The sequence below is a fragment of the Sphaerodactylus townsendi genome, linkage group LG09, assembly GCF_021028975.2.
Source record: "Sphaerodactylus townsendi isolate TG3544 linkage group LG09, MPM_Stown_v2.3, whole genome shotgun sequence".
Classification (NCBI taxonomy): Eukaryota; Metazoa; Chordata; class Lepidosauria; order Squamata; family Sphaerodactylidae; genus Sphaerodactylus; species Sphaerodactylus townsendi.
Window position 1 is genome coordinate 93896403 of NC_059433.1, and position 13054 is coordinate 93909456.

The following is a 13054-nucleotide window of genomic DNA, read 5'->3' on the forward strand; positions in this document are numbered from 1 at the left end:
TGGCCGTGAGAACCCCTCCCCAGGGACACTGTTTTTAGCGTTCCTGGGTCGCTGTATTCCGCCCATGCGGAAACAACCTCAGTATTGGCTTCCAGAAAGAGATTAAGGTAAAAGTGATCTCAAAGGAACTGAAAAAATGGGGGTGGGGGAAATGAACAAAAAACCCAAAAACAAAGTGAAAACTAAAGGCACAAAAACGCGTGCAAAAATTGAGGGACTAAACTGAAGCAATCTGGGCCATATCTGACCCCCCCCCCTTTAAAAAAATGATTAAAAGCCCTGTAATTCATATGTACAGTTCTCAGAGTAAACTATCCATATCACATCTAAATTCCAAGTCACCGAGAATGAATTGGGTCTTGTAATCTGCTAAAGAATCTCTGGTTTTCTTTGGTAATTGACAGCACCATCCTAAACAGTTACACCCATCTAATCTTATTGACTTCTGAGGATTTAGAAGAGAGTTAATTCATGTCAGGATTGTACAGCACTTTCTTCAGCCTTTAGGCAAAATGCAAGATTTTACAACGTTAGATGTGGAAATATGTTTCAGAGTTGATGAGGCTGCGGCCTTTTGAAGCACATGACTTTGTTCCAAATGCCTGTGGGAGTCCTGTGAATGAAGTAACTCTTTACCACTCCCTGAAGTATTTCTAGTAGGTCTCTCAAATGTCATCCTTTAGCAGAAATGTTTAGAGAACAACAGTGTTACAAAGTGCAAGCGGTCTGTCATGGCTTGCTGGGGGTTTAATGGATATTTGCATTTCCTGATTTCACTGCCTTCTCAGCATCCCCTTTCCTATGCATTTTTCCTCATGGATCTATCATGAAGTTGGCAATTCTTGTCTACCAATTATGCAGACAGGAGTCACTGGAGTATGTGAGACATCTCTACACTGTTTTTCTGGAGCAGATGGCTTAAGATTCTTTCACAGCACAGCACAGCACAGCACAGATTCTTTCACAGTCCCTTAGTCAATTTCTATTTTATCTACCTCTTTCTCTCATGCTCAGTTGCATCTTCCCCACCTTTCTTTATTTACTTCACTTGTACCCTGCCTTTCTCCCCAGTGGGAACCCAAAGTGACTTGTATCATTCTGCAGCCAGTTCACTGACCCTACAGGCCCTTAGTCAACTTCTGTTCTATCTACCTCTTTCTCTCATGCTCATTCTTTATTTCCTTCATTTGTACCTTGCCTTTCTCCCCAGTGGGAACCCAAAGTGACTTACACAGAGGCGTAGCAAGGGGGGAAAGTGCCCAGTGCACCAGTGCGTCCTCCACCTTGCCCGCTCCAGAACGCCCCTGCCCCGCCATGGAATGCCCCTGCCCCCGGAACACCCTCGCCACGCCCCCACAGGGGTGCGCGCCCAGTGCATTGCGCTCCCCCCTGTCCCCTTGGAGCTACACCTCTGGACTTACATTATTCTTCTCTCTTCTATTCTATCCTCACAGCAACTTTTGAACTAGGCTGAGATAGTATGATTGGCTCAAGGTCACCTAGGGAGCTTCCATAGCATTCAGACCCAGGTCTTCCAGACACTAGCCTAATACTCTTAACCACCACACCACAATATCAACTGCAAATATCAACTGCCTCCTTTTCCCTAAGCAGCCCTAAATGCCCCCCATACAATTCTCACAGCAGCATTTGAGCAAGTGTTTGGGGCTGCAAAAAATCATGCTTTGCAGAAGGGAAATCTTTCCATTCCATTCAGATTCAAGCCAGGGTCATCCAGAGCAGGCTGAGTCTAGATTTTAGTCTGCCAAAATGCACCAGACCTGGATGATCTGGGTAGGAGAGAAACAAATGAGGGTTCAAAAGTGTGTGGGGGGCATCGTTTTTGTAAATGCTTTCACTGCTTCAAAAGCTCTTTGGATCACCCAACTGGAACTTGCCAATGAAGTTTTTTTTAAAAAAAAACTGGTCTTGTTTCGAAATTTAGATGTGAGTGGGTAGGATAGATAAGCAGGAACATGATAAGCAGACAAAGGAAGCTTTCCTCTTTGCTTGTATCTGTGTGCCAAAAAGAAGCACACCTGCTCATTGATTTTTATCAGGCTCTTCTTAAAGATATAGAAGCAAGTTTGTTCATAACTGGTGGTACCAGACAAAGGAACTGAAGCCCGTTCATCCAAATCATGACATATTATCCTGGACTGCTGTCAAGTGACCTTTTAATGGTCAGGTATGTCACACAGGAGAGGTACAGTTCAAGTGTTCATGTTCCTGCTGTTGCTTTGAAACAGTTGTATTCTAAGTTTGTTATTGACAGGAGTAAAAGAAATTGACTACATTGACTACATTTTGACAGCCATTATCAAAACCGCCTCTTTCATGCATTATTCTTTTGCAGAGGCCAGCCTAATGGGGTGGATTCAACCTCTATTTTTTCCATTCTCTGAACAAGATATTTAATCTTAGACAAACTGGAACTTCTGACATTTAATTTTTCTTAAAAATCAATCACAGTATCAGTTGGGGTGTATGGCCAATCTGGATCAGGGTCACAGCACAAGCAAAAGCATGCTAACTCTTCCTGGGCTGTTTCCCCCCTCAGAAGTGTCCCTTCTGTACAGTATGGGACAAGATACGGACAGTATGGGTGTATTTTTCCCTCCCAGGCTTAAAGTCAACCAAGGGGACAAGTGTTTGTGTCAAAAGAAATAATGAAGGGAGGCGGGGAGTTGCCAGAGCTGACAGCATCCCATGAAGTGTAGCCCTAGAAATGAGACGTAAGTTTGTTGTGCAGTCTTTTATTAGTCTATAGCATTTTTATCCCACACTTCCACCAAGGAGCTCTTATAATTGACACTGAGTTGCTATGACCCCTAGTGGCTTTAACAGAGCAATATGCTGGGTTTTGAAGGCTGATACAGCGATGAGGCAGCATGGATGTGAATCAAAGAAACAAGAGAAACCTGTTTTTGGTTTAGTACTTTTTTATTACACCTTTCTTCCAGAAAATTCAGAGTAGGAATACATAATTTTCCCCCCTGTTTTATCTTCATAACAAATCTGGGAGGTAAGTTAGGTTGAGAGAGCAAGGGGTATCCTCCATATCTGTACCCATGGTTCGGTGCATGCAAATTAATATTACATGTATTGTCGAAGGTTTTCATGGCCAGAATCACTAGGATGTTGTGGGTTTTCCAGGTTGCATGGCCGTGTTCCAGTATTTTCTCCGGACATTTCACCTGCATGCCAGCCACAGATGCAGGTGAAACATCAGGAGAAAATACTACTGGAACATACAACCCAGAAAACCCACAACATCCTAGTATTACATGTGCCATTCCTAAAAAAAGGTACTAAAAAAGCTGGCGCAGCATGCAAAGCCCCTGTCAGATCCTCAGCCATAGCATCAAAATCATCTTTTTGAAAGGTAGGAATGGGGAAGCAGAGATCCGGAGTCAGTTCCCTCATAAGTCCTAAACCGAAAATTCAGAAAATTTCAAAAACTTCGGTAGCAAATAGTTCCACTAAATGCAGTACAGGAGCAGCACACAGTGGCAACAGAGAGGCACTGAAGAAAGAGCACGAGGGAGGGGGGAAGGAAGGGGTGGGACTGTTGCGTGTGAGCAGGTCTCTTCTGTTCCTGCTCAGATATTTGAAAATTTGTACCCACCAATATATTTAAAAATACTAGCATGCTTCCATAGCACCTCAGACATTTTCTCCTGTGAGACTATGCAGTGACACAAAAAGTATAGCAGGAAGAGTCTGCTGGAATACCCACAGATTTACTTAGCAGGTCTACTTTGTAATCACATTTTGACATAATGTGGGGCATAATCCTAGAAATGTGTTCTTGGGACTGGACCCAAGGGACCAAGCTAGACATATTGTTTTTAAGTATTCTGAGTATTCTGGGCCCCAGAAGCAGCAGAAATGGAAAATAACCCTTACACGGCTTGGTTAAGAGCAGCAGACTCTAATCTGGAGAACCAGGTTTGTTTCCTCACTCCTCCACATGAAGCCTGCTTGGGCCAGACTTAGTTCTCTCAGAATTCTCTCAGTCCACCTAACTCACAAGGTGCCTGTTGTGTGGAGGAGAACGGAAGGCAATTGTAAGCCACTGAGACTCCTTAAAGATAGAGAAAAACAGGGCATAAAACCCAACTCTTCTTTTTCCCAGTAGCACTTCTTCAGAATTTAAAAATGGCTGCAGCTCTTCATTCCCTGCAGCAGCATTCTAAATTCAAGGGAGCTCTCTTTTATTTCTGACATTAGCCATAAACCAGACCCAATCTTTTTATTTAAAAAAACCCAGCATGTCTAGTTTGGCCCTAACAGAGCAAACCTAAACAGTTACACCCTTCTAAGGGTGTAACCATAATAATGCAATCCTATGTAGAGTTATTCCAGCCTATCCTCACAGTGGAATTAGACTGGGTTAATTTGGTTTAAGATTGCACTATCAATCTCTTGCCATATAGGACAAGAAACAAAAGCACCGTTCAGAGGTCTTCTGGCATGTACTAAACTAGTGTTGTTTTTGAAATCATAAAAGAGGAACCTTTTGTTTCAAGTATACCACCTGAAAAACAATATCTGTGTCACTATGGTGAGACCCAGAGAAATGGATGAGGACAGTGTAAATATTGTAAAACCTCTGAAACACAGTTGGCCCTGATCCAAGAAGTACTCTCATGAATTTTCTTTCCGGTGCAAAATTACAGCTAATGAGAGGTATCAAAAAGACTGCAGTGAATATGCTGGTTACATGTCAAGTATCAGAACAAAAAACACATAGTCTGACTTCCTTTCCTGGAAACTTTGTTGAATCCTCAGCAGCAGGAGCAATGTGCCTTTCCAGAGTACAAAGAACAGATACACAAAGGTCATCCTGAGAGGGGGGAAAAACATTTTCCTTTATGCCCCCCCTCAGAGGCGTAGCTAGGGAAAATGGAGCCAGGTGCAAAATCTAAGTTTTGCTGCCCCCACCCGCCCTCCATGTTCATTTGTGTTTTTGTATTTTTAGTGTTTTTTTCAGTTTGTGGCCTACAGGGGGCGCAGTTTCTAGGCTAGCAGCATCAAAATTTCAGGGTATCTTTAGGAGACTCTCCTGATGATACCAGCCAGGTTTGGTGAAGTTTGGTTCAGGGGGTCCAAAGTTATGAACTCTCAAAGGTGTAGCCCCCATCTCCTTTTATCTCCCATTGGAAACAATGGGGGATGGGAGCACCCCCTTTGGGAGTCCATAACTTTGGACCCTCTGAATCAAACCTCACGTAACTTGGGTGGTATCATCAAGAGAGTCCCCCAAAAACCCTGAATTTTTGGTACAGTTAGCCCAAAAACTGCTCCCTCTGCAGGCCAAAAACTGATAAACACTAAAAAATACAAAAAACAAATCTGAAATTTTTGCTGCCCCCTCCCCCCCGGCGTGCGTCTGGTGCAACATGTACCCTCCGTCCCCTTGTAGCTCCACATCTGTATGCCCCTGTAATCCTTCACAACCCTCGCTACATAGATCCCTCTCCTAAATTATCTTTTCCAGTGGAAGAGTTGGCAGTGATTCAAGTCAATAAATGTTAAGGTTTTTAAACAAAAAAGAAAACAATCAAGGTTTCATGGTCTCCGGGAGTTCTCCTGAAATTATAACTGGTCTACAAACAGCAGAGGTCAATTTCCCTGGAGAAAATGGCTACGTTGGAAGGTTGACTGTATGGTTGTATACCCTGGTGACTGACCTGTCTGTGCTCTCTGATGTTTTGTTCCCTGGGTCTTAAATTCTACACTTTCTCAGAGAAATGAAATAACATGGTAAACAGAAAAGAACATGGGTTACACCTCCTCCATGCTATGGTTATCTCTTTGAAACAACCGAAACCTTGGTACCATGTTTGGAAAATCTTTTTATTTCACTCTTCTCCAAGGAATTCAGGGTACCAGAAATCTTTTCACCCACATTTCCTTCACAACGACCCAGAAAGGTAGATTAAACTGAGGGAGAGAGTGGCTGATCCAAAGTCACCAAGTGATCTTTCCTCTTGGAGATTCTGCACAGCCAATCTAAGGAGGCAAAAAGCCCCTCTTGGGGGTGGAGGTTCACACAGAACACTCTCCCAAAATGGGTCGAATCTGTTTTAGAAAGCCCAACCCAGGTTAAACAAAGATTGCTAAACAAGTGATCTTTTCCCTGTAACCAGAGTTTCAAATGCTTCATGCTTGCCTGTACAAACTATGGCAGCAAGAAGCACCCAATTTCCCCCCTTCCATCCACCATTTCAGTGAATTATCTAGAGATTCTCTAGAGAATCCACTCAAACGGCAGCCGCCATGTTCAGATGGGGGAGATTCTCAGTTGCAAGGGAATGAATCTCTGGCCACCCACCATTCCAAAGTCCCAAGCACAAGGTGAGGTAGGGGTTTTACTTTTTCTTTTCTTTTCTTGCCTGGGCTCTGCATGGCTACAGAGGTCCCATAGAGGCCTCCATAGCTACACATGCATCTCGGGAAAGAAAAAAAAAGCATCCCTGGGCAAAGGAGCCACAGTTTGCTGAGGCTTCCTGAATGGGTGAGCTTTTTATGTGCAAGAGGGAGAGGGGAAAACGGGTTCATTCATAAGAACATAAGAACAAGCCAGCTGGATCAGACCAAAGTCCATCTAGTACAGCTCTCTGCTACTCGCAGTGGCCCACCAGGTGCATTTGGGAGTTCACATGTAGGATGTGAACGCAATGGCCTTCTGCGGCTGTTGCTCCCCATCACCTGGTCTGTTAAGGCATTTGCAATCTCAGATCAAAGAGGATCAAGATTGGTAGCCATAAATCGACTTCTCCTCCATAAATCTGTCCAAGCCCCTTTTAAAGCTATCCAGGTTAGTGGCCATCACCACCTCCTGTGGCAGCATATTCCAAACACCAATCACACGTTGCGTGAAGAAGTGTTTCCTTTTATTAGTCCTAATTCTTCCCCCCAGCATTTTCAATGAATGCCCCCTGGTTCTAGTATTGTGAGAAAGAGAGAAAAATTTCTCTCTGTCCACATTTTCTACCCCATGCATAATTTTGTAGACTTCAATCACATCCCCCCTCAGCCGCCTCCTCTCCAAACTAAAAGAGTCCCAAACGCTGCAGCCTCTCCCTCATAGGGAAAGGTGCTCCAGTCCCTCAATCATCCTTTTGTTGCCCTTCTCTGCACTTCTTTTTCTATCTCCTCAATATCCCTTTTTTGAGATGCGTGACCAGAACTGGACACAAGGTACTCCAAGTCGCGGTCGCATCTTCACTGCTTTTTCTATATATAAAGGGCACTTGACAAATCTTTGCAGTTTTATTATCAATTCCTTTTCTAATGATCCCCAGCATAGAGTTTGCCTTTTTCACAGCTGCCATGCATTGAGTTGACATTCCCATGGAACTATCAACTAAGATGCCCAAATCCCTTTCCTGGTCTGTGACTGATAGCACTGACCCCTGTAGCGTGTATGTGAAGTTTGGATTTTTTGCCCCTATGTGCATCACTTTACATTTTGCTACATTGAACTGCATTTGCCATTTCTGAACCCACTCACCTAATTTATCAAGGTCCGCTTGGAGCTCTTTGCAATCCTTTGTGGTTCTCACCACCCTACCTAATTTGGTATCATCTGCAAACTTGGCCACCATGCTACCCACCCCTACTTCCAATTTATGAATAGGTTAAAGAGCACTGGTCCCAAAACAGATCTTTGGGGGACACCACTCCCGACATCTCTCCATTGTGAGAACTTCCCATTTACACCCACTCTTTGTTTCCTGTTTCTCAACCAGTTTTTAATCCATAGGAGGACTTCCCCTCTTATTCCTTCATTGCTGAGTTTTCTCAACAGTCTCTGGTGAGGAACTTTGTCAAAAGCCTTTTGGAAATCCAAGTAGACAATGTCCACCGGTTCACCCCTGTCCCCGAGTTAGACTTGTTATGAATGAGCTGTGCGGAAAGGGCCTCTGTTAAGCACCTGAGATCTTTATTATGATGATCACCAGGTGACTTTGGATCAACCACTCTCAGTTTAATCCACCTCAAGTTCACTACTGGTTCTGGCACTGCCAATAATCTTTCTTAAATCTTTTCTCTTCAGCGTCTGAATGTCTTCTGTTGTCTCCTCAAATAAATGTAATTTTATTTCCCTAGCTCTAAAACTTATCTCTTTATATCAACAAATTCAAGGATAAGCAGAATAAACATAATATTACCAGTTTTCAGTTTTCAATTTTTTTTGTAACTTTGGCTGCTTCTAAATGAGGATTTGACTCCCACATAGAAAGCAGGAAAGCTTTGAATTAATGGGGGAAGTGCACATGATGTCACGTCACAGTGTTCCCAGGTTTTCCTTTCTAAACTGATTTTTAAAAACTATTTTAATATGACTCAAATGCAAATCCGCAGAATGGGTGCAAAGGAATGTCCGCATGAGCATTCCTTTCAACAAAACTATGGGGCAGCTCACACACCAATCGCATTCTTTAGCATGTTATAGGATTTCCCCCTTAACCTGTACTGGGTTGAAGCAAAAGGTTGAAGCAAAAAGTACTTGGTTGAAGCAAAGACTATGGGAGTGGCGGGGGTGGAGGGGGGAGGTTCCTGGTGTGACTGCTGTTGCATTTGTGCAACAAGGGGAGGAGCAGTTGGGGCCGTGGATGATATTGTGACTTTTTGACTATACTTAGGAGATCCCTGTTGCCTTGTTTTTCCACGTTAACATGTCAATTGCAGTCATCCCAGTTCAGGCAGACTGAAATCTAGCTACAAAAACTTGATCTGTAACTTCTGTCTGCCTTGAATGTTTAGAGAATACAATAATTTAAACAGTTATTTTCCAGATCTATAGATCACACAAGTTATTTATGAGTGAAGAGTAGCTTCACTACATCCGTTGGCTTCTCTTTCTATATGTGAACAATCTTGCACTGGAGTATATCTACATGTGGAGTGAAGTGTTTGCCTAATAAAATATTTGTGTTTTCCTTTGTCACTTTCCTCTGCTATACGAGCTCATATGTTTCCAGACCCCTTTATTCCATTTTCCCATTCCACCATACATATTTATAGTCAGAAACCAATGTATACTTTTAAAAAATTATTCTTCTCCATCTGCATAGTTTAAGGAGGAAAGGAACAATGTATCATTGTTTTTCCTTGTACACAGGATACAGTGGCTGACTGGTGCCAAGCAGATGTTAGACATTAAAATAACTGCATGTTACAGTTGATCAAGGTTGTGCATCACACTATGTGATTCTCTCTGCTTTTTTTAAATAGAAAACTCAATGTAGAAATCTAACTTTATATTGTACAATTAAAGATATTTTGCATGTTTTGTGGCACGTCCAGGTACACAGGTAGATACTGTGCAAAATACACCAATTGCAAATGAGTCCATAGAAACAAGCAGAGAGCAGCAATTGGCTATAGCTGGTACATATCCACTGTGTGCTGAGACTGCCTGGATGGCCACATAATGACTCAATTACTCATAATTACAGTAACATTGACACAATTCATTGAACTGCTTTCGCTGTGGCCATTTGTGGTATTCTGAAGGCCACTGTTTGCTTCAAAATTGCAATAGTTGTGGAAATTCCGGAGATAATCATGTTGTTGCTTTGATAATTAATTTTACAACACCCCATGTGCAAAATTTGACTGGCCTATACTTCTAAGTCATTTACAATCTAAGATAAGTTGTGCCTGATGGGGAGAGTGATATGTGAAAGGAAAAGAAGAGTGAAGGGGTAGACAAAGATATTATGCAGTTAATGTACTTAATGCTTTGTCCTGGTTGGCAATAAGCACCAGAGTCATACCCTGAGATTTCTCTGACTGAGAGAATAAGAAAAGGCATTAAAGAGATCAAGAGGCCTTCAAAGAATGGTAGAAGTTGGAGAATCAGACATTTCTGGTGGAGACATGATTTCAAAAGATAGGCAGGGCACTATGTTATAATGTATTGGAATAGGCAATGTCTGGTGTACAAAGAAAAGGAGAAAAGGGTACTGCATGGAGGAAGAAAGGATAATATAGTAAGGTCAACGCCATTTTGCCTCTTAAGTGCCATTCCTTGTCTGTCCCCATGGCCTTCTTTTAGTTGGCCGCCCAATCAGCACACTCAGTGACCCACTCACATACAGAAGCCAAGCCAAGCAAGCCAAAACTGAATTACAAGCAAAAGAGAAAGTGGCCCTTTGAGGCTGCTTACATACATTACAACACTTCCTAAGTGGAGAAGATGAACAGATATGTAACAAACAGGAGGACAGCTTGAAAGCACGCTCCTGAAAGAATTTGACATGGTAAGAGTCCAGAAGGAGAAAGTGGTATTCAGCATACCAAAATCAGAGTAGAAAACAGAGAGAACAGGAGCAGAGGTCGTTCTCTTTGAGAAAAAGATTTGTGCAAAGGCAGTTTTGACAGAGTGCAGATGGTAGATGCCAGACTGTTGAGAATCAAGACTGGAGTTGGAAGAAAGGAAGTCAAAACAGTGGGAGTCAATAGCCTGCTCCAGCAGCATGCTGTTCACTCCTGCTATCCTGACTTGTTCTCTTCCAACTCTGTGCTCAACCCTCAACACTCTTGACTCAAGAGTGAAGTTATAAAACAGAATGTCTCATGCAGTAATAAAATACACATAAAATATTTGCAAGGCAAATATTTCTGTCCTCTTCAAGGTTTTCCCCCTCAAGAGAAAAAATAAAGTGTGTGGACCTACAGAGAGAAAGAGCTTGATAAACATGATATTTTCCCGCCTTATTTTTCTGTACTCAGCTAATATAAATATTATTTTGCTGTCCAGACCTTCAACCATCAAAGATATTAAAGTGCAGTACAATGGTAAAGGCAAATATCTAGAAAGATAAATTGAGACGTTACCAGAGGAAGGGACTGCTAGGACGAATGATTTATTTAGGTTTTGCAAACTTTCCTTGGCTGCTATATCAAACACCCTTCTATCAGAAGTTTAATAGATGGAAGTCTCCATTACTGAGTTCTATTCTTGTAGCAACTTGAAGACCAGAACAATAACAAAATACAGGAACTGCGTCAACAACAAAATGTCCTAATAAACACAGTCTGCATTTTGAAGGTCACCAGATTATTAAATGAAACATGGGGCAAAATATACATGGACAGAGCGGGGCAGGGCGGGGGTCATAATTAGTCATAATTTTTACACATATATGTGTCACAATAACCTGTTATTCTTGTTTATTGGTTCTACAAACTAAAATCTATTTTCAGTACTCCAGACTTCCTTATAAATGTAAATAAAAACATATAGAATAAAACACATTAGAAATACAAAACCAAAATTTAAAATCTTTACTCAGGACAGTTACTAAATTTAACCAAATGAAATCCTAAATAAAACCATATTTACTGCCTAAAGATTAAAAGCGAGGGGTCTGAGCATATCTCCCTGGAGAAGTTGTTCCATAATCCTGAGGCTGCCACTGAAAATTTCTCCTGTATACTCACCAAACAAGTTTCTTTGTTGGGACAGTCAGGATGGCCTCTTCCTGGGCAGGATCACCCAGGATGAGGTTCAAGAGTTGATTGGTAGCCAGTGTAATTGCTGCAGTATCAAAGTCACATGCTGCCAGTTGCTGGTCCTGGCCAACAGTCTAGCTGCAGGGCTCTGCAGCCATCAAATATCCTTCAAGGATGGTTCAAAGTAGAGTACACTGCAATAGTCCAGCTTGTAACTAAGACATGATCACTGTGACCAGAGCTGACTGATCCAGGAATTGATGCAGTTTGATACACCAGCCAAAGCTTGGCAAAAGCACTCCAAACTACTACAGCCACTTGGTTTTCTAAAATGACCAGTATGTCAAGTAGCACTCACAAGCTACAAACCAGGCTTTCCAAGGGGAGCACAACCCTGTCCAAGAAAGAAGAGTTATCAAGTTCTATATCTGCCTTTCTTCTAATCCAGAGAATTTCTGTCTCACAAGAACTAAATGTCAGTTTATTCACCCTCATTCCACCCATTACTGGCTCCAAGCACTAGATCAGAACATCAATAGCATCTTTGGAATTAGGTGGAAAAGAAAAGTAGAAATGGGTATTATCTGCATATTTGTGACACTGCAGCCCAATCCTCCTGATGACCTCTCCCAGGGGCTTCACATAGGTATTAAATAGCACTGGAATAAAATTGAACCCCTTGAAATCCACAAGCCAATGGCCATGGGGCACAGCAAGAGTCCCCAGCACTATCCTACAAAGCCACCATCCCAGAAAGAACTCAGACCACCATAACACAATATCCCCAATCTCACTGCCAAGAAATGGTTCATAGGATACTGTGGTGACGGAGTTAAAAATGATAGTCTTGCGAGATCTAAAAGAACAAGCAGAATCACACACACCCTTTCTAGTTCTCAGTAGAGGTAATCAACCAAGATGATTAGAGCAGTTTCTGTTCCTAACTCCAGTCTGAAGCCAAATTGAAATGGATCCTGAAAATCGCTCTCTTCTAAGAGCTCTTAGAGTTGAGAAGCATCCAGCCACTCAAGCAACTTGCCCAAAGATGGAAGATTGGACACTGGCTAAAAGTTTCACAACATAATACAGTTTAGGCAGGGTTTAAAAAAACAAAAAAACCAGTGCAATCACTGCCTCCTTGAGCACAGGTGGTACAACTCCTGCTCTCAAGGAAGCATTTAACACTCCCTTTATCAATTCAGCCAGCCACCCTCTGGCAGCTTTTATCAACTAGGAAAAGCAAGAATCAAAACCATAAGTGGCAGGTCTCACTTTAATAAGGATCTTATCCACATCATTGGCCACGACAAGGTGAAATGTATCCTTATAAATCAAACAAACATGTACCAACAGTACATTATCTGGCATATAACCAGAGCAGATCTGGGCAATTTTGTCTGCAAAGCGAGTCATGCATAGATCACAGTGGATCACTGTGTGGTCAGGGTCCAATGCCCAGGGCTAAATAATATTATATTTAAATGCTATTTCTGCTTGAATACCTCCCTGCATTTGGAAAGCAAGCACATCAGAGATAGAAGGGAAGAAACCTTCTCACTTAAGCTTTCTACATGCAGGA